Consider the following 22,945-nt stretch of genomic DNA (forward strand, 5'->3'; position numbering starts at 1 on the left):
GATTCAAGCTTCTCTACTATAGACTACGGGCACTTATTATGTCCTTTGATCATATTGTATGAAAAACAGAAAAAAGGGGAAATTTCACACTTTTATAGTTATCTTTACAATGAAAGTGTGTTAAGAAATTTGTTCCAGTAGTCTATGATGACTTTTTCACCTTTTTTCAGCATCATTATATGCAAATATTGCCGTTTTGTGCTTGTCCCACACCCAGACTTTTGATCTTCAATGATAAAAATGAATGGTAAAGAAATGTTTTTTCTAATGTTTTAAAATATCTCTGAATAAAATATCAGTAAAATAATCAAAACATAATTGGGGTATTCAATGTCATACAACTGTTGTGATTTTTTTAAACAAAATTGTAGTTGTCCCACACTATTGCCGTAATTTCCACCACAACACTGTAATGTCCCTTTAAACAGTTTGTATGAAAGATTGTTTGGGTAGTTTCTATGGAGATAAACTGTTGTGTGGGCCGCTGAAGAGGAGGTACTGCTGGCCCACCACCACCAGAGGGCGCCCTGCCTGGAGTGCGGGCTCCAGGCACCAGAGGGCGCTGCCGCCTAATGGGAGTAGCCGGGGTGACAGCTGTCACCCATCACCAGACTCAGCTGTTCCACTCAGCACAGAGGTATATCAGGAGGACGGCGTCTCCACCTCAGTGCCGAGATATCGCCTTACGTTAAAGGTAACGTTCTCTGCATTAATATTCTGATTAACTGGCTAAAAGATTTGTTAAACCTTTGCAGGACAGCTGATTATTGTGAGCTAAATTGCTTGGAGAAGTACTCACCTTTCTGCAGTATTGACGTGAGGTGGAGTCAGCTTCTTCCCTCTCTGTGTACTGGGTGCAGCCGCATCCACACCTGTGTGTTTGTTCTCTTGCCAGCAGTACCGGATCCGATGAGCGGAGGCAGTGGCCACCTGGGAATTCGGGACTTGGCGGTTCCAGTATTTCCAGGGTTCGGTGGCAGGGGAAATCTGGGTGGTTCCGGCTCGACTTGGACGGACGTCTCCTACCTTCGAGCCTGCCCACACGACACCAGTGGAATTCGGTGTAAACCCAAATTGTCAATTGTTGTATTGGTTGTGCATTTTCACAACAGTAAAACTTGTTATTTACTTTCTCCATTGTCCGTTCATTGCGCCCCCTGTTGTGGGTCCGTGTTCCAACACTTTCACAACATAAACAGTGACATCAGAGCACATGTATATAGCGCCAAATCACAACAAACAGTTGCCCCAAGGCGCTTTATATTGTAAGGCAATGGTGTGGTGGAAATTACATTTACAAGGCCAATAGTGCCCATAGTTAAAGAATCACCCTTATACAAAATGTCCTGTCCGATCATAATGCAATAAAGATACGCACATCCAAGGCACACAAAAAGGCGTGCAGGACCAAAAAATGTCAAAGAGAAAAACCAAATGATCCGCACAACCACAGCGCTCCCAGACAAAAAAAAAAAAAAATTATTTAACAGAAATTAAATGTTCAATCGTAATGCATTTTCATTAAAAACCCCTCATGTACCAGACAGAGCAGTCTGGACGTGCCCAGTACTGACACTCGCAGATTTGAGGAAAGTGGGCACCGTATTTCCTTGATTAAAACCCCAGCTGTTTATTTTTTTAAACTGTGCTCAGACTCGGTGCCTAAACAAGGCAGGGCATAATTCAAGGCCGGTGATATTAACAAAATGCTGCTTATTGCCTGCACTGTAATATGGTGTTAAGTTTCACACATCCCTTGGTGTGACAAACCAAACCGCTTTAGATCACAGCCCTCTGCGAGTCTGCGAACACACACACCTGCTTAATGGCAGAGACTGCAAAAGGGTGTGATTTGTCACTTTTACGTTTTCACTCCTTCCTCTCCCGGCATATTTTAAAAGTTTTTTTTTTTAGCGTGCACAACTGACTACATGTTGATCATGGATCATGTAGTCGTTTGGCAGAAAATTCCGCAAATATCACCAATTTTACAACACGGAGTCAGAAAATGATGCTCAAATGACCTGAAATTCACAGAGGGAAATTACACATAACTGTAACGCTGGTTTGGAGGTTGATGATTGTATAAAGAAGTGGAGCTCACTGAGGGACAAATTAATCCAGAAAAGCTGCTGTTCCTGCTGTAAATTGCATGAAGATGCCCACAAACATGACAGAGAACTTTGAATGGGTCATGCGTACATTGACGTCATTACACGGCCACAGAGTTACAGAGCTGGGGAAGCATAAATCAGGCTTTAGGATTTTAAGGTACCACTCCACAGTGGACTTAGAAAAACGAGTGACTTGACCAAATGTAATATTTTTATTGCATGTAAACCATAGCACTTATTTAAGGCAGGCGTTTATTTTTCATGGCACTTATTTAAGGCAGGTGTTTATTTTTTTAGACGAAGATTTGACCTGGTCATTAAATGTGGCAGGTCCCGATTCAAGGTCAGGCTTTTTTTTTTTATCAAGGAAATACATAAGTCTAATTGGTGCTGGGGATTGTTTGGCGCCTCTTGACTGTAACTACAGTAATCTGTTACATACATATAATGGATTTTGTCCATTTTACACATATACCGGATTTCAATTACGACAGACAAAATTTGCTGGTCCACCTGAATCCATTGCGAGTTTTACTGTAGAACCAAAGGGGTGGTGAAAAAAATGTGGCTATCTTATGGTGTAAAGTGTGGCTGCTTGCAACGTACGAGGTCTATTAGATAATAAACCGACCCTTTTATTTTTTTTTTAACTATATGGATTTGAATGACGTGTGATTACACCAATCATACTTGAACCCTCGTGCGCATGCGTGAGTTTTTTCACGCGTGTCGGTGACGTCATTTCCCTGTGGGCAGGCCTTGAGTGAGATGTGGTCCCGCCCTCTCGGCTGAATTCCTTTCAACAAGTGAGTAACTGAGAAATTGTTTAACAGCTTGGGCATGTTCCAACTTGCCCATTAAGGTTTCCAACACGGAGGTGTTTTTCCTGTCGCGATCCCCCGCGATCGGGTCCGGCCCAACATGCGACTCTGCCCGCACGTTCTTTCATTACAAAATGTCCGTTAACAATGGAATGTCCAAATAAACTCCTCATGCCGACTTCTTCTGAAAGTTCTCTGTTCTCTGACGACTTACTGGGTCAACAGAGCCTGAAATGTGGAAGTTTTCAACTTGAAACGGTGAGCTGCTGCCGCCTCGAAGCGCAGATCGCCGTCAGGCGCCGTGGGCCGTCCTTACGGCGACACTACCAGACCAAAATCTCTCATCAGCCGTTAAAATTTTTACCGAAAACCAGCTGAATTTATCAAATGGTGTCCACTCAGTTGTGCCTTACAGTTTTGAAAAAAATTTGATCAAACAAAGCAGCAGTCTGAGCCATTCCTAAACAATGAAAAAATCGACGAGAGGGTGGGCGACTCCTCACTCAAAGACTGCCCACAGGCGAATGACGTAACCGACAGGTGTGAAAAAACTCTTGCATGCCCACGAGGGTTCAAGCATGTCTGATGTAATCACACGTGATTCAAATCCATATGGTTTTTGAAAAAAATAATAAGGTCGGATACTTTTCTAATAGACCTCGTACATAACTCCAAGGCCAGAGCTAAAAGAATTTCACATTCCTGCACTGCTTCAGTACCCGCTGCTTTTCCAGAAACACATCAATCCACCAGGACTTCGAACACTCTACAATCTTGAATTTACGGGTCAATTTTTGCTTGTCAAAACTGTTTATCTACTGTTGAATATGTTATAGCACAGGTACATCATGTGAGGGTTGTAGAATTAGAAAGAAGCAAATCAGACGGCGAAATAGCATTCTGAGGATGATTGTGTGGGATTAGCTTCTCATAAAAAACAAGAGAGGAACGCAGATCTTGGCTAATTTGATTGGCGTCTGTTTTGATGAATGCTGAAGTGTCCAGGTGCCCCCTTATCTAATTCGCTGTTCAGCTGCGAGACTGCAGTCTATAATCGCCTCGTTACGGAGGCCTGTTAAATTCATTATGAAGGAGGGAAGCGGCATTGACAGTGGGGGCAAGAGCTCAGTGCTTCTTACAGTCTTCTGGCGGAGACTTGAGGGGGAATAGTGTTTCTCATTTTCATTAGATTTCATTAGACAACACCTTGCTTTTCACAAGCGGTTAAAAGATGAAATGGCATTTTGCACTTTTGCTGCATCCTCTGCCCACACACAGAGCTCCTCCCAAGACAGCCAAATACAGTTTTTTTCACAAACCATGCAAATCAGTTACTTTCAAGTTTTTGGTTTCATGGGCAATCAACCACAGGGCAACTTTCACTGATACATGAAGCACATCTTCTGCTGTAAGCCATGTTTAATGCATCTGTCCACGCTGTATCGATGTATAGAAGATCAGGGTCCTTTGTACAGTTGTAATTAGCGATTGTTTGTCAGGAACGAGCACACAGCTACAGAAACCACTTTTTAAACAAACTTGTTTAAATCCTCCAGATATTTTTGGCTGTTTAGGACAGGCATTGTCAGCTAATTAAGAAGTCTCATCCCGAGGCATACAGATAACGATGGCTTGGCATTTTGTTAAGACGTGGACACAGAAAATGTCCTTTGGTGTCTGCCAGAGAGACAGGCAGAAATGCCCGTAAAGAGATGTGAATTAAACATAAAGTGGGTTATTTAAGTTAGTCATCAACCATGCCTTATCTTCTCCCTGACGTACTTGTAAACTGAAACATGTTGGGTTAGGTTAGATTAGGAGGGCATTAGCTGAGGTGCCTTTGTTGACCAGGAAAGGTTTACTGACTTTTACTTTGTGGCAGATGCTGTGATCTTCGCGGAATCATTGGATATCATGGTTGCAGCAGGTGAGAAGCTGAATTGAGGAATCTGAGCGGCAGAGTTTGTGATGGTCCTAGATCAAGACTAAAATCCAGATTTTCAATGACAACCGGAACTTGGCTTGCAGAAGTGTATAGGACCTTTCACACGCATCGCTCTAAAACCCATTATTTTCAATGAGAAATGTTATTTTCAATGTTGCACAGATGCCACATCACAGTGCAACGTGCAACAACTGAGATTGCACAATGCTTCGCTGGGAGCGCGCACCACAAATTGACCTCCAACTCACCATGGTCAAAGTTCAACTCAATCCAACTTTCACTGCTGCAGGCTGTAACATAGCTTTGTGCGTCCAATAGAAATGAGGCATCAGACCAAAACACAGAAGATGACAAAGTGCAGAAATGTGTGCCAGAGGAACTGCTAATTTATACACAGCAGTTTTCTAAAGAAAATCAATCAATCAATCAATTTTTTTATATAGCGCCAAATCACAACAAACAGTTGCCCCAAGGCGCTTTATATTGTAAGGCAAGGCCATACAATAATTATGTAAAACCCCAACGGTCAAAACGACCCCCTGTGAGCAAGCACTTGGCTACAGTGGGAAGGAAAAACTCCTTCCCTCCTGACAACTTTTTTTTGTCTCAAGAATAATTTCTGATTACTGTATATTTTGAAGTAAAACAACAAACATTTATTACATTAGAAATCTTGTAATAGCTTTAAGTAAAAAAAAAAAAAAAAAAAAAAAAAATATATATATATATATATATATATATATATATATATATATATATATATACACTCAACAAAAATATAAACACAACACTTTGGTTTTGCTCCCATTTTGTACGAGATGAACTCAAAGATCTAAAACTTTTTCCACATACACAATATCACCATTTCCCTCAAATATTGTTCACAAACCAGTCGAAATCTGTGATAGTGAGCACTTCTCCTTTGCTGAGATAATCCATCCCACCTCACAGGTGTGCCATACCAAGATGCTGATTAGACACCATGATTAGTGCACAGGTGTGCCTTAGACAGTCCACAATAAAAGGCCACTCTGAAAGGTGCAGTTTTATTACACAGCACAATGCCACAGATGTCACAAGATTTGAGGGAGCGTTCATGTTCATGTCTCTACCATAAGCCGTCTCCAAAGGTGTTTCAGAGAATTTGGCAGTACATCCAACCAGCCTCACAACCGCAGACCACGTGTAACCACACTAGCCCAGGACCTCCACATCCAGCATGTTCACCTACAAGATCGTCTGAGACCAGCCACTCGGACAGCTGCTGAAACAATCGGCTTGCATAACCAAAGAATTTCTGCACAAACTGTCAGAAACCGTCTCAGGGAAGCTCATCTGCATGCTCGTCATCCTCATCGGGGTCTCGACCTGACTCCAGTTCGTCGTCATAACCGACTTGAGTGGGCAAATGCTCACATTTGCTGGCGTTTGGCACGTTGGAGAGGTGTTCTCTTCACGGCTGATGCAAAGGAGATGTGTTGCACTGCATGAGGCAAATGGTGGTCACACCAGATACTGAGTGGTATCCCCCCCCAATAAAAAAAACTGCACCTTTCAGAGTGGCCTTTTATTGTGGACAGTCTAAGGCACACCTGTGCACTAATCATGGTGTCTAATCAGCATCTTGGTATGGCACACCTGTGAGGTGGGATGGATTATCTCAGCAAAGGAGAAGTGCTCACTATCACAGATTTAGACTGGTTTGTGAACAATATTTGAGGGAAATGGTGATATTGTGTATGTGGAAAAAGTTTTAGATCTTTGAGTTCATCTCATACAAAATAGGAGCAAAACCAAAAGTGTTGCGTTTATATTTTTGTTGAGTACATATATATATATATATATATATATATATATATATATATATATATATATACGAGGTCTGTGAGAAAAGTAATGGACCTTGGATTTGAATCACGTGTGATTACATCAGACATAAATTCAGCTGGTTTTCTGTGAAAATTTTAACGGCTGATGAGAGATTTTGGAGTTTTACTGTCGCCGTAAGGACGGCACGGCGCCTGACGGCGATCTGCACTCCGAGGCGGCGGCGTCTCGCTGTTTCAAGCTGAAAACTTCCTAATTTCAGGCTCTGTGGACCCAAGACATCGTGAGATAACAGAGAACTTTCAGAAGAATTCGGGATCAGGAGTTTATCCAGACATTCCACTATTAAAGGAGATTTTGTAATGAAAGAACGTGCGGGCAGATTCGCATGTTGGGCCGGACCCGACCGCGGGGGGTCGCCACAGGAAAAACACTTCTGTTGGAAACCTTAACGGACAAGTTGTAACATGCCCAAGCTGTTAAACAATTTCTCAATTACTCACTTGTTGAAAGCCATCAAAAGCCGCCTGAATTTTACAAATGGTTTTCAACACGGAGGTGTTTTTCATGTCGCGGCGCAGACGGATTTGCCACGTCGACTCGGCAAATTCGTCCGCACGTTCTTTCATTACAAAATCTCCTTTAACAGTGGAATGTCCGAGTAAACTCCTGATGCCAGCTTCTTCTGAAACTTCTCTGTTCTCTGACGATGACCTGGGTGAACAGAGCTTTAAATTAGGATGTTTTCAGCTCGAAACAGCCAGACGGACGCCACCTCTGACCGCGCCGTGCCGATCCACTTTGTGGGCTGTCCTTAAAGCGAAAGAAACTCCACAATCTCTCATCAGCCGTTAAACTTTACACCGAAAACCAGCTGAATTTCTCGAATAGTGTCCACACGGATATCCCTCACCCGTCCTGAAAAAATTTCATAAAGCAACGCGCGCCATCTCCCTACAGCTTCTCAGACAAAGAGATTCCGACAGGAGGGGGAGTCCACACCTCACTCAAAGCCTGCCCACAGGCGAATGACGTCACCAACAGGCATGACAAAACTCACGCATGCGCACGAGGGTTCAAGCTTGTCTGACGTAAAAACATATGAATCAAATCCATTTATTTTTTGAAAAAAATAAAAAGGACCGCTTTTTTAGCACAGACCTCGTATATATATATATATATGAGGTCTGTTAGAAAAGTATCGGACCTTTGTATTTTTTTCAAAAACCTGATGGATTTGAATCACGTGTGCTTGCATGAGCAAACCTTGAACCTTCGTGTGCATGCGTGAACTTTTTCACGCCTGTCGATTGCATCATTTTCTGGTAAGCAGCCTTTGTGTGGGACGTGTGCAGTGCGCTCGGCGGATTTTCATTTCAAGGAAAAAGACGGAACGACTGGAGCAGTGCCGCATCAAATTTAGCCAGAAACTGGGCGACAGCCAGGTGGAAACCATTCGGATGATTCAGACGGCTTTCGGTGACTTTTCAGTCATGTGACTATCCGAGAAATTGTGGAAGAGGTGGGCATGTCACAGCATGTCCTGTGAGACTTCCAACATGGAGGCGCTTTTGCACCGCCGTCAGCAATAGCATGAATTTCACCACCAATCTTTTCATGGCCAAATCTTCTGTCACAGTGGAATGTGCCGAAAAAGTGCCGATGTCCACCTCTTCCGCAATTTCTTGGATAGTCACACGACGGTCCCGCATCACCACAGCGTTCACTTTGGAAATGACTTGGTCATTTCAGCATGTTGATGGCCGACTGGAGCGTGGCTCCCTCTCCACCATTGCGCGGATGTCTTTAAACCGGTTGTACCGCTCCTTAATCTGTGTGACGCCCATAGCATCGTCACCGAAAGCCGTCTGAATCTTCCGAATGGTTTCGACCTGGCTGTCGCCCAATTTCTGGCTAAATTTGATGTGGTGCTGCTCCAGTCGTTCCGTCTTTTTCCTTGAAATGAATTACTAGATTACTGCAGCGGTGGGCACAGATAACCAAAAAATGATCTTCGATAACAGATAATCAGATAACTGAAAAGTTATAGTCGATAAAGATAAAACAATAAACCACCCAAAAATGTATCAGAAGTTACAGATAACCGGTAAATTCCAATATTATCTCTGGCACATTTACAACTACTAGTAAAACCAATTTAATAGCTTCTAGTAATATTAAAAATAATATTAAAATAACGACAGACCCAAACAACAAGTGTGCCCACCACTGGATTACTGATTACTAGAGTTAAAAAAATAAAATTAAAAATCTAAGCTATATAAAGTTCAGACTGTTCTTGTAGTCACAGCAGTAGCACTTAAAAAAACAGTGTAGATTTATTTGGTTAAAATAAAAATATATCAAAATTTACAAATATAGCATGTTCACTCAGATGGACTGAGTGATTGTTTCTGCAACTAAGCTAACGTTGGCAGATAAATCTTCAGTGTTCAGTGGTGCACTACAACATGTTTTATTTTCAGATTACTCACTCAGCTGAGACACATTTGCAGAAGCTCTGTTGCTCAAACTGGGTCTTTGTATATATCCAAAAGCGAAGAATTTCACATTGAGTGTGTCTGCTCGATTACACTACCTGATGTCTCTCTCTCTGACCGGGTCTGTGGGTTTCTGGCCGAGCTGACTGCTTCCGCCTGGCCTCACTCTAAACAGTCACTGAATAAACTCCTCCCAGTAGGGTGATGTCCATCACTCATTCTTTTTTGCTCCTAATCTGTGGTTATGACTGAGTGTTTCGCTGTTTTCTGTCACAAATCCATGATGGTGATTGTCTGCGTTGTTCACCAGATGCTTGAAAAGTCAGATAGTAAGGTAGAAATCTTCACCCCTTCTGCGCAACTGAATGCATTGTTGACGCGTCCACTTTTGCAAAAAAATAAAAAAATACGTGAGTGGAGATGGCAAAATGATCACACTCTGCACTCAGTCTGAAAGGCCCTTATCTCTGTGAACTTGAAGAGACATTCACTTATCTCAGCAGTGCCACTGATGTCTCTGGGTCCTCAGCCTTTGAGGTCAACAGATGTCTTTGAAGAGTTTATAGAATCATGAGGCCATTGGACAGAGGTGTTTGGAAATGCTGATATCTTTGCAGGAGAACGGAAGTCCAAGTCTTTGGGGTCTTGGTGCTTCATGTCTTACTGTATCATTGTGAAACTTGGATGCTAAACAGTGACACACCGGCCACTTTATTAGGTACACAAGTTCAATTGCTTGTTAACATATTTAGCTAATAATCAGCCAATCACATGGTAGCAACTCAATGTGTTTAGGCATCTAGAAATGGTGAAGAGGACTTGCTGAAGTTCAAACTGAGCATCAGAATGGGGATGAAAGGGGATGTAAGTGGCTTTGAATGTGGCATGGTTGTTGGTGCCATATGGGCTGGTCTTAGTATTTCAGAAACTGCTGATCTACTAAGATTTTCACACACAACTATCTCTGGGGTTTAGATTAGTCCAAATAGAAGATATCCAATGAGCGGCAGTTGTGTTGATGCAAATGCCTTGTTGATGTCAGAGGTCCCACAACAATAGATAGGCGACAGTAGCTCAAATAACCATTCCTTACAACCAAGTCATGAATAATACCATCTCTGAATGCATCTAACCTGAAACCTAAACCAGTTCTGAAGGCAACAGGGGTCCAACCCCATACTAGCCAGATGTCCTTAATAAAGTGGCCGCTGTAAGTCACCAAGTGGATTTATTTGGTATTAGTTTCCTTTGGAGGATCCTTGGGTACCACCACAATCAATTTCCATCAAACAAACAGTTACTTAGGGAGACTAAGATGAGAAGTATTACTTCTGCTGTTAGGGAATGTCAGCTATGACATTTTGGCAGTGTGTTGTGTTTCTCTGGGCATTATCCAGGAACCAGAGGCCTCAGCACTGAGGTGCCCCAGCAACTGGAAAAGACCACGGTGACACCTACATTTCACCTGGCTGTATGTTGGATGGCTAATTTTGACTGGTGGGAATGGACTGGATGGTTTCCTGGGTGGTTGTTCTCGTGGACCGGGTGTGGTTCTGTGTTGTGGTGTATGTGGTGACATGAAAAATTGATGTGTACTCCAAGACGTCACCTACAAAATGACCCAGGGGGTGTATGTAAATTTGTTTATGATATTTAGCTTGTTGTACCTCATGAGGTGAACTTCTGCATGCCAAAAAGTTTCTACGCTGATCTAGAACTTGATAGGATTCAGGTCCCTATTTAGTATCTATTCTGTAATGGTGCCTGTGGCATTATCAGCAGTCATCAAGCAACTCAGCTGAATCAATCACGGAGTCAACAGCTTGCTGGTAAATTAAGGGTCATTTTCATGTTGCTAAGTAAAAGTCATCTCAGACGGCCACACAGAAGTTTGATGAAAAGTGCAAAAAAACAGCACACAGGAAGAAACAAAAGGACAAAGCGTATCTTTTCATTTACATTTCTGCATTCAGCAAACACTTTTATCCAAAGCGACCTCCAGCTGGGGGAAGAACACAAGCTTGGAATAGATAAGGAGACACCAAAACGGCAAGTGGAACATACTGAAGTTCCACAGGGACTAAGCGCTATTCTTTGCAGTGCAATGAGAGTTGTGCAGGTCATTCCACCGCAGAAAAACAGCTCACAACAACTGAACGACTATAAGAGTTCACCACTCAAATCTGCTCTTATATATTATATACTAGCTGAGTTACCCGTATGTGTGTGTGTGTGTGTGTGTGTGTGTGTGTGTGTGTGCATGTGTATTCACGCACATGCGCGAAACACAAGGGCCCCAGTGATGTCCCACTTGGTGCCCCAATCACCATGCCAAGTTTGGTGTCGATTGCTTAATAATTACTGCAGCAGTTCACCCCAAACACAAACTGTGCCAAATACGTACATAGATTGTCTTTTGTATATATATAGATAAGATTGATATTATATTAATATTGATAGTTGTCACCAAATAAGAATTTTAGTAGTTATCAGGGCTGGAAGGTTTACACAGTATGTTTAATAACTACTAGCTAAAATCTGTAAGACATAAGTTAGTGTGCAGCAATGTAAGATTACCAGTGGTGGCACAGTTAACCAAAAGGTTAGCTTTGATAACCGTTAATCCGCTAACTGAAAAGTTAACTTTATGACGCTAAATCAATAAACCACTAAAAAATTTAGAAGTTACAGCTAACTGCTAAGTTTTAGTACTGACTCGACAGTTTATCAACATTAACGGCAACTCTATCATTTTTACAAAGTGAAAATATCACATATCTTTTAAAGTAATGTGCTAATTCTGAAGGTTTCAGTGTTAACAGATACACTCGCCAAATGGCATTATGGGAAAATGAGTCTCATCTCAATCACTGGTTAACTGGTTCATTTATTTGTAAAAACCAACACACAAGTTACTGTAACATATGTGTTGGTTTTTACAAATAAATGTGTATTTGTAAATATGTCATTTTTTTTCATGTGTAAAAAAGGTATTTGCAAAACTGAAAATTCTGTTTGTGAAGTGTGATTCAGCACAACAAATAGCAGCAACAATCACATGTTGGTCCCTATTCACACTCCCATCCAGTAGATGGCAGTGTTCTATGCATTTTGATGGGGGGAGGGGGATGTGATTCAGATGAGACCTCTCCTTGATAGGCATCAGACTAAAAGTTAGCGGAACTAAATTTAGCAGAAGCTAATTGGTCCGCTAATAGTTTTCAAAAGTTAGCTTTGCTAATTAGCAGTTAGCAGATTAGTGGAACTGTGCCCACCACTGAAGATTACTCACCACTGCCATTCATTTTGCCTCAATGCTAGATGCACTTTAAGAAAAATGAATTGCCAATAATAATTGTCAGTAAGAATTGTTAATAAGAACTGTCGATAATCAATCAATCAATCAATCATCAATTTTATTTATATAGTGCCAAATCACAACAAACAGTTGCCCCAAGGCGCTTTATATTGTAAGGCAAGGCCATACAATAATTACGGAAAAACCCCAACGGTCAAAACAACCCCCCGTGAGCAAGCACTTGGCAACAGTGGGAAGGAAAAACTCCCTTTTAACAGGAAGAAACCTCCAGCAGAACCAGGCTCAGGGAGGGGCAGTCTTCTGCTGGGACTGGTTGGGGCTGAGGGAGAGAACCAGGAAAAAGACATGCTGTGGAGGGGAGCAGAGATCAATCACTAATGATTAAATGCAGAGTGGTGCATACAGAGCAAAAAGAGAAAGAAACACTCAGTGCATCATGGGAACCCCCCAGCAGTCTAAGTCTATAGCAGCATAACTAAGGGATGGTTCAGGGTCACCTGATCCAGCCCTAACTATAAGCTTTAGCAAAAAGGAAAGTTTTAAGCCTAATCTTAAAAGTAGAGAGGGTGTCTGTCTCCCTGATCTGAATTGGGAGCTGGTTCCACAGGAGAGGAGCCTGAAAGCTGAAGGCTCTGCCTCCCATTCTACTCTTACAAACCCTAGGAACTACAAGTAAGCCTGCAGTCTGAGAGCGAAGCGCTCTATTGGGGTGATATGGTACTATGAGGTCCCTAAGATAAGATGGGACCTGATTATTCAAAACCTTATAAGTAAAAAGAAGAATTTTAAATTCTATTCTAGAATTAACAGGAAGCCAATGAAGAAAGGCCAATATGGGTGAAATATGCTCTCTCCTTCTAGTCCCTGTTAGTACTCTAGCTGCAGCATTTTGAATTAACTGAAGGCTTTTCAGGGAACTTTTAGGACAACCTGATAATAATGAATTACAATAGTCCAGCCTAGAGGAAATAAATGCATGAATTAGTTTTTCAGCATCACTCTGAGACAAGACCTTTCTAATTTTAGAGATATTGCGTAAATGCAAAAAAGCAGTCCTACATATTTGTTTAATATGCGCATTGAATGACATAACCTGATCAAAAATGACTCCAAGATTTCTCACAGTATTACTAGAGGTCAGGGTAATGCCATCCAGAGTAAGGATCTGGTTAGACACCATGTTTCTAAGATTTGTGGGGCCAAGTACAATAACTTCAGTTTTATCTGAGTTTAAAAGCAGGAAATTAGTGGTCATCCATGTCTTTATGTCTGTAAGACAATCCTGCAGTTTAGCTAATTGGTGTGTGTCCTCTGGCTTCATGGATAGATAAAGCTGGGTATCATCTGCGTAACAATGAAAATTTAAGCAATGCCGTCTAATAATACTGCCTAAGGGAAGCATGTATAAAGTGAATAAAATTGGTCCTAGCACAGAACCTTGTGGAACTCCATAATTAACCTTAGTCTGTGAAGAAGATTCTCCATTTACGTGAACAAATTGTAATCTATTAGATAAATATGATTCAAACCGCCGCAGCGCAGTGCCTTTAATACCTATGGCATGCTCTAATCTCTGTAATAAAATTTTATGGTCAACAGTATCAAAAGCAGCACTGAGGTCTAACAGAACAAGCACAGAGATGAGTCCACTGTCTGAGGCCATAAGAAGATCATTTGTAACCTTCACTAATGCTGTTTCTGTACTATGATGAATTCTAAAACCTGACTGAAACTCTTCAACTGATCATCCTCTGCAGATGATCAGTTAGCTGTTTTACAACTACCCTTTCAAGAATGTTTGAGAGAAAAGGAAGGTTGGAGATTGGCCTATAATTAGCTAAGATAGCTGGGTCAAGTGATGGCTTTTTAAGTAATGGTTTAATTATTGCCACCTTAAAAGCCTGTGGTTTCCTCTGGACTAGAGGGGGACCTTAAGGGAGGTTTCTTTATTTCATTTGTCCAATCTGGCATAAAAGCCGTCAAGGTTGTCTGGTAGAGGGGCGTTTTGAGTGGTGGTCCTGTTTGCATCCATCCTGTAGTTGGTGACTGATTTTATTCCCTGCCACATGCTCCTGGCATTGTTCTCCTTGTAGCAGCTCTCAAGTCTCTGATGGCTTTGTGGAAGCTGTATCAGGCCTGTCTATACTCTCTGATATTGCTTGAAGGCTGTACACCGGTTTCTAATCTTATTGCATAATCTGGCTATTCATTTGGCTTCCCCAAATACAGCTGCACTTCAAGGTCGCTGTGATAAAACCTCCTCAGAAGATCAACACTTAAGCCTCGCTCCCTGGTCTTCCCCCCTCCCCTCAGCTTCTCCAGCTCTGTTAGAACTGTTCAGGACTGCTCAGACTGCGCAGGGCTGCTCCCTCACCCTCCAGGATTGTCGGACAAGGCCGTTGACGGCGCCAAACAGGCTGCCTCCGGAGTGTTCTGATAAACTGGTCCTTTCAAATCTCGGTTGTCGTCCTGTGTCCTTGTTTTTGTCTCTGTGATTATTGTTTTTCTGTGCTGATGGGGATTTTTTTTTCCTCATATCCACATTAAACCAGGGCTTCTACTTGGGATATACATAAATAGTCCGGGACGGGATGCAGATGGAGGTACACCAGTTAGTGTAGCTGCTAACAGTGTCTGTATACTCATGTATGTTGTCCTTGGCCTCCTTAAAATGTTCATATCTGTGGCCTCCAAACAGCTCTGCAGTTCTGCAAGTGCATCATCAGTCCACATCTTCATGGACCCGACTGTGATTGGGTCTGCGTTGAGCCTTTTGGTGTAGGTGGGCTGAAGCAGCATAGCAAGGTGGTCACGTTTCCCAAAATGTGGCTTAGAGATGTCAGTTTAGTCATTTTTAGTGCTGCTGTAGCATTTGTCCAAGATGTTATTTTCCCCTGGCGGGAAAGTTGACTAACTGGTGGCATTTGTGGATGCTTTTCTGGAGATCACAGTGGTTAAAGTCTCCTAGAACAATGATAGCAGCATCTGGATAAGTGTTCTCATGTTTGCTAATCATGTTGTGCAGTTCTAAAATTATGGAATCACCCTGTAAATTTTCATTCCCAAAACTAACACCTGCATCATATCAGATCTGCTCATTAGTCTGCATCTAAAAAGGAGTGATCACACCTTGGAGAGCTGCTGCACCAAGTGGACTGACATGAATCATGGCTTCAACACGAGAGATGTCAGTTGAAACAAAGGAGAGGATTATCAAACTCTTAAAAGAGAGTAAATCATCATGCAATGTTGCAAAAGATGTTGGTTGTTCACAGTCAGCTGTGTCTAAACTCAGGACCAAATACAAAAAACATGGGAAGGTTGTTAAAGGCAAACATTCTCTTCTCCCTCCCTCCTTATCTCTCCTGCTTCTGTGGCGTGTTGTCTGTGAGGCTGCAGCTTTGCTCTTCTGGAAAACGACAAAAATGGATCTGTTAAAGTGGTCTCTGAACGCAATTGACACTATTTTTTCTACAAGACATTCGGGGGCGGAGGACCCGACCTGTCCTGCCGGGACGCATGTGATGGGTTACGTGATGGACTCGTGGAGGAGATGGCAGGTCATGTGCCTTTACATGCTTTCTGTGGAGGACGTCGAAGATGTGTACATATTCGGCTTGGTGGTGACCGGCTTTCTGATGTGTGGAGCGGGCACTTTGCTGGTTTACCGGAAAATCAAGAAAGTGGAAGCAGCTTTGATTGGTCCTTCCAGGCTGCCCTACATGATTGATTCGATTGGGAAGGCAGTGGCTGCGCAGTCGGCGGGGGTTAAACGCGCGTTGGAAAACATCTCGAGCAGGATTGCGGCCCTGGAAACCCGCTATGACCGTCTGTGAAGACCACATTCTACATTCAGATGCATTGAGAGCCACTCTGTTCTCAGAACTGTGGAGTCTTTCAGGCGTCTGCTAATCTGGCTATTCATTTGGCTTCCTCAAATACAGCTGCACTTCAAGGTCGCTGTGATAAAACCTCCTCAGAAGATCAACACTTAAGCCTCGCTCCCTGGTCTTCCCCCCTCCCCTCAGCTTCTCCAGCTCTGTTAGAACTGTTCAGGACTGCTCAGACTGCGCAGGGCTGCTCCCTCACCCTCCAGGATTGTCGGACAAGGCCGTTGACGGCGCCAAACAGGCTGCCTCCGGAGTGTTCTGATAAACTGGTCCTTTCAAATCTCGGTTGTTGTCCTGTGTCCTTGTTTTTGTCTCTGTGATTATTGTTTTTCTGTGCTGATGGGGATTTTTTTTTCCTCATTGCTGCTGTGTAATGCAGCAGCTATGAGGGTTTTTTTTTTTCTCCTTTTCCCTCGTGTTTTGCTTTCATATATATGTTTTATGTACCGGGCCGGCCTATGTGTTGTGTGTTGTGTGTGTGTTGTTTGTTATGGGTCAGTGTTGGTTTGCTCAGCCCTGCTGTTGTCCAAGGCAGGGATGTACATCTGGAGCTGGTCCCCGGGCGCCTAATGGCGACTTCTGCTCCTACTGGCAATTAGGATGGGTTAAATGCAGTAGACACATTTCATTGTGCAGGGAACATGTTCATGTTCTATATTGTGCATATGACAATAAATTTCTTTGAATCTTTGAATCTTGAATCTTGAATACTGGTAGACCAAGGAAGACATCAAAGCGTCAAGACAGAAAACTTAAAGCAATATGTCTCAAAAATCCAAAAATGCACAACAAAACAAATGAGGAACGAATGGGAGGAAACTGGAGTCAATGTCTATGACTGAACTGTAAGAAACCGCCTAAAGGAAATGGGATTTACATACAGAAAAGCTAAACGAAAGCCATCATTAACACCTAAACAGAATAAACAAGGTTACAATGGGCTAAGGAAAAGCAATCGTGGACTGTGGATGACTGGATGAAAGTGATATTCAGTGATGAATCTCAAATCTGCATTGGGCAAGGTGATGATGCTGGAACTTTTGTTTGGTGCTGTTCCAATGAGATTTATAAAGATGACTGCCTGAAGAGAACATCTAAATTTCCACAGTCATTGATGATATGGGGCTGCATGTCAGGTAAAGGCACTGGGGAGATGGCTGTCATTACATCATCAATAAATGCACAAGTTTACGTTGATATTTTGGACAATTGAAAGGATGTTTGGGGATGATGAAATCATTTTTCAAGATGATAATGCATCTTGCCATAGAGCAAAAACTGTGAAAACGTTCCTTGCAAAAAGACACATAGGATCAATGTCAACGAGCAGATCTGATTTGATGCAGGTTTTAGTTTGGGGGATGGAAATTTCAGGGTGAGTCCATAATTTATTCCTCAGAATTGAGTGATTCCATATTTTTTTCCTCTGCTTGGTCTAAAAAAGTAACCGTTACTGACTGTCACATTCTTTTTTTCTTGATTTCTTATAGTGTTTCTTAAAGCCAGAAAGTTGCCATTTGAAATGACTTTAGTTTTGTGTCATGTCTGTGATCTGCTTTTTTTCCACAAAATTAAACAACTGAATGAACATCCTCCGAGGCCGGTGATTCCATAATTTTTGCCAGGGGTTGTATAAGATGCCGAGAAGTAGGTTTAGGTTTGAGACATTCCACGCACGTTGTAGGTAGCAGACATGAAATCTTTGCTATTGCTGGAACAACCACTGGGCCATCCTCAATTTCACCATCATCCAATGTAGTAATGGGTATTAAGTTTGCAAAGCATATCCCTCTATGATTTTTAAGGACACGTCTACGGAAGCAGACCACAGTCTCAACTTGTTGAACTTCCCTCCCTGGCAGATAAACTGCACTATGACCATAGTGAATTTTCTGCACTTATTTTCCTGCTAAGCTAATGGATCCCACACCCACATTTGTCATAAGCATTGCGGGGTCTCTAATCACCTGCTCCGTGGCCTGTTGTAGATTCCTAATGTTACCCTCCCTGTAGAGTTGTTGTCCTTGGCCTCCTTAAAAATGCTCATATCTGTGGCCTCCAAACAGCTCTGCAGTTCTGCAAGTGCATCATCAGTCCACATCTTCATGGACCCGACTGTGATTGGGTCTGCGTTGAGCCTTTTGGTGTAGGTGGGCTGAAGCAGCATAGCAAGGTGGTCACGTTTCCCAAAATGTGGCTTAGAGATGTCAGTTTAGTCATTTTTAGTGCTGCTGTAGCATTTGTCCAAGATGTTATTTTCCCCTGGCGGGAAAGTTGACTAACTGGTGGCATTTGTGGATGCTTTTCTGGAGATCACAGTGGTTAAAGTCTCCTAGAACAATGATAGCAGCATCTGGATAAGTGTTCTCATGTTTGCTAATCATGTTGTGCAGTTCTCTGAGCGCATTGTTCTCGTTAGCCGAGGGTGCGACGCACACTAGACTCAGAATAAAGCACTGCAGCTCTCTGGGCAGATAAAATGGTCTGCACTTCATTGTAATATACTCCACATTGTCACGACATGACTGGGATATTACAGTGTTGTTGGTGATGCGTGATTGTTCGACAAGGATCGCTGTTCCTCCACCGCGGGTTTTGCTGCATTCCTTAGCGTTGCGGTCAGCTCTGTAAACAGTATAGCTGGCCGGTGTTGTGGCCTCATTGAGGATCCTTAGTCCGAGCCATGTTTCACAAAAACATAGAGCAGTCCTGGATGTACCTTTGTGTGGCATCTGACTGATCATTTCTTTTATTAACCAGAGACTGGATGTTGGCCACGAGGAGTAGCCACCCTTTGTTCGATTTCAATTTTTTTCTATTTATTTTCATTTAGTATATAGGGCTTAATCACAACAGAGTTGCCTCAAGGCACAAGTAAGGTCTAACCTTACTAATCCCCAAAGCAATAGTGGCAAGGAAAAACTCTCTGAGAAAGAAACCTCAAGCAGACCAGACTCAAAGGGGTGACCCCCTGCTTGGGCCATGCTACAGACATAAATTACAGAACAATTCACAGAACGAATATACAGGAAATTCTGTTGGTGCACAGGACAGGAGGGTCGCCAGCACAAATACAACTCCCATCTCTGCACCTTAAATAGAGAGAAAAATCTGAATCAGGCATCAGAAAAACACGAAATACTGTATAATTTGCCAGCATTAATCAACAAGAAAAACTGAAGAAATACTAAGGTGATCGCCGGCCACTAGCCCTAAACTTCAGTAAAAGACCCAGAATTTAGGTAAAGTTGAGGCCGCGGCTGCTCTGTTTTCTAATAAAATGAATTAAAAGAGTAAAAAGCGTAAAACAAAACTGTACCAGTATGCTAGCCATATGAAAGGGAAAATAAGTGTGTCTTAAGTCTGGACTTGAAAGTCTCCATAGAATCTGACTGTTTTATTGACGCAGGGAGATCATTCCACAGAACAGGGGCACAATAAGAGAAAGCTCTGTGACCCGCAGACGTCTTATTCACCCCAAGGATACAAAGTAGTCCTGCACCCTGAGAACGCAAAGCCCCGGCCGGTACGTAAGGTTTAATTAGGTCAGCTAGGTAGGGAGGTGCCAGTCCGTGAACAATTTTATTGACTAGTAGCAGAACATTAAAATCTGATCTCACTGGGACAGGAAGCCAGTGAAGGGATGCCAAAATGGGTGTAATGTGGTCAAACTTTCTACTTCGTGCCAAAGGTCTGGCTGCAGCATTTTGGACCAATTGGAGACCCCTAATGTTGGACTGCAGCAAACCAGAAAATAGAACATTGCAGTAGTCCAATCAAGAAGAGATAAATGCGTGGATCAGGGTCTCAGCATCAGCCATAGACAGGATGAGAGGAATCTTCGCTATATTTCGCAGGTGGAAGAAAGCAGTCCTTGTAATATTTCTAATGTGGAGGTCAAAGGACAACGTAGGATCAAAAATTACCCCAAGGTTCTTCACTTTGTCAGTGTGATGTATGACACATGAGCCGAGGCTGAGCGTTACCTGGTCAAATTGATGCCGATGTCTCACTGGACCAAGAACCATCATTTCAGTCTTATCAGAGTTTAAAAGTAGGAAGTTTCTAGACATCCAACTTCTCACTGATGCAAGGCAATCTTCTAAGGATTTTATGTGAACGAGATTACCAGCAGTTATCGGCATGTATAACTGAGTATCATCTGCATAGCAGTGAAAGGTAATCCCACAACACCGCAGAATATGCCCAAGGGGTGCTATATAAAGGGAGAAAAGCAGGGGGCCTAAGACAGACCCCCGTGGGACCCCAAATTTCATGTCACTAAGTTTAGAGGTAGTGTTAGTGTACAAAACACAGTGAGAACAACTGGTCAAGTATGACGTCAGCCATGCAAGGGCACTCCCAGTAATCCCAAAATGATTTTCCAGCCTATCAAGTGGAATATGATGATCCACTGTATCAAATGCAGCACTGAGATCTAACAGCACCAGAACCGTAGTGGTGTCTGAATCCATTGTAAGCAGAAGATCATTCACCACTTTAGTGAGACCCATGTCTGTGGAATGATATTTTCTAAAAGCAGACTGCAGTGGCTCAAAGAGATTATACTCAGTAAGATAGTCTACGAGCTGAGCAAAGAGAGAGCAAAATGGTAGATCTGATATTGGCCGATAGTTTTTCAATACACTAGGGTCAGGATTATGTTTCTTAAGTAATGGTTTAATCACCACAGATTTGAAACATTTAGAAACAGATCCAGCAGTTAAAGAAAGATGAATAATTTCCAGTACAGTCAGCCCAAGAGTGGGCCACAGGTCCTTAAACAGTTTTGCTGGTATAGGATCAAATAAACAGGTTGTGCTCTTTGTTGACATTACAAGTTTTGTCAGCATGCCTAGTGAGATACTATCAAATTCTGTAAATCTAGGTAACACCTCAGTAATGGCGCCCACCTCAATAGCAGGGTGTAGTGGCTGGGTTAAGGCATGCTGGGATATGTTTAACCTAATGTCTTCTATTTTCTTCTCAAAGTAATCCAGGAAATCTTGTGCTGTAAAAGGAGAGTGAACTACAGGTGGCTGTCCATGAATAAGTGTTGCCACCGTGTTCAACAAGAACTTTGAGTTATGCTTGTTTTTGTTGATCAAATCAGAGTAATAGGTCCACTTTGTAGCCAATAATGCATGCTTATAGTCTAAGATAGCATCATGCCACGCAAGGTGGAATACTTCTAATTTTGAACAATGCCATTTCTGTTCTAGACCTCTTGCCTTATGCTTGAGGTCATGCAGGTAATCAGTGAACCAAGTTGACTGTGATTTGGGGGAGCGCGGTTTTAACAAAGGTGGCGCAATCATGTCGAGTGTATTTTTGAGCACTGAGTTTTTATCCACAAGTCTGTCTACTGACTGGGTATTTGCCAAACGTGAAGCTAAGACATCAGGCAGTCTAGCTTCGAGTTCAGTCTTAGTTGAGGAGTTGATGCATCGCCGTAATGATAAGGTTGTTGTTCCACTAAACACGGTAGTGAAACTGTAAACTTAATAAGTGAGTGATCAGAGACCACTGATGTAAGAGGCATGATGTCAATATTCGTGACAGCAATACCACGTGCGAGAACCAGATCCAGGGTATTTCCACTAATGTGCGTTGAGTCCTGAATGCATTGCCGAAATCCTAATGCATCCACACTTTCCATAAATGATTTGCAGAGGGGATCAGAAGGCTTATTTATATGAATGTTAAAGTCACCAATGATCAGAATGTCATCTCACAAGTTAGAAATGAATGCACCAAATTCATTATAGAATTCAGAATATGGGATCAGGAGGCCTATATGCAGTGACAAAGTAATACGGCTGATTTTTATTCTTCTGACCTTGGCAATGCGTAATATCCTGAGCAGAGCGGAGAATCAGATGCTCAAACGAGTTATATTTGTGACCCCCAACAGCTAATAAGCTAAACCTAGATTTATAAATAAGAGCAACACCCCCGCCTTGCTTTGCATCACGGGGGACATGACTAAATGTAGATGCTGGTGGACAGGCCTCATTTAAGGGGAGGAGAGCTGTAGGTTTAAGCCACGTTTCACATAATCCAATCATATCTAAGTGATGATCAATAATTAGATCATTAATCAACAATGATTTTGAGGACAGTGATCTTATGTTAATGAGACCCAGTCTAAGGACCTCAGTGGGATTGACAGTTGAACTGTTTGGGTTTAGGGGTGGTTTCAGAGTAGCATATATAAGATGCCGAGAAGTAGGTTTAGGTTTGAGACATTCCACGCACGTTGTAGGTAGCAGACATGAAATCTTTGCTATTGCTGGAACAACCACTGGGCCATCCTCAATTTCACCATCATCCAATGTAGTAATGGTTATTAAGTTTGCAAAGCATATCCCTCTATGATTTTTAAGGACACGTCTACGGAAGCAGACCACAGTCTCAACTTGTTGAACTTCCCTCCCTGGCAGATAAACTGCACTATGACCATAGTGAATTTTCTGCACTTATTTTCCCGCTAAGCTAATGGATCCCACACCCACATTTGTCATAAGC

This window comes from Thalassophryne amazonica, chromosome 12 (genome assembly GCF_902500255.1).
Source record: "Thalassophryne amazonica chromosome 12, fThaAma1.1, whole genome shotgun sequence".
NCBI lineage: Eukaryota > Metazoa > Chordata > Actinopteri > Batrachoidiformes > Batrachoididae > Thalassophryne > Thalassophryne amazonica.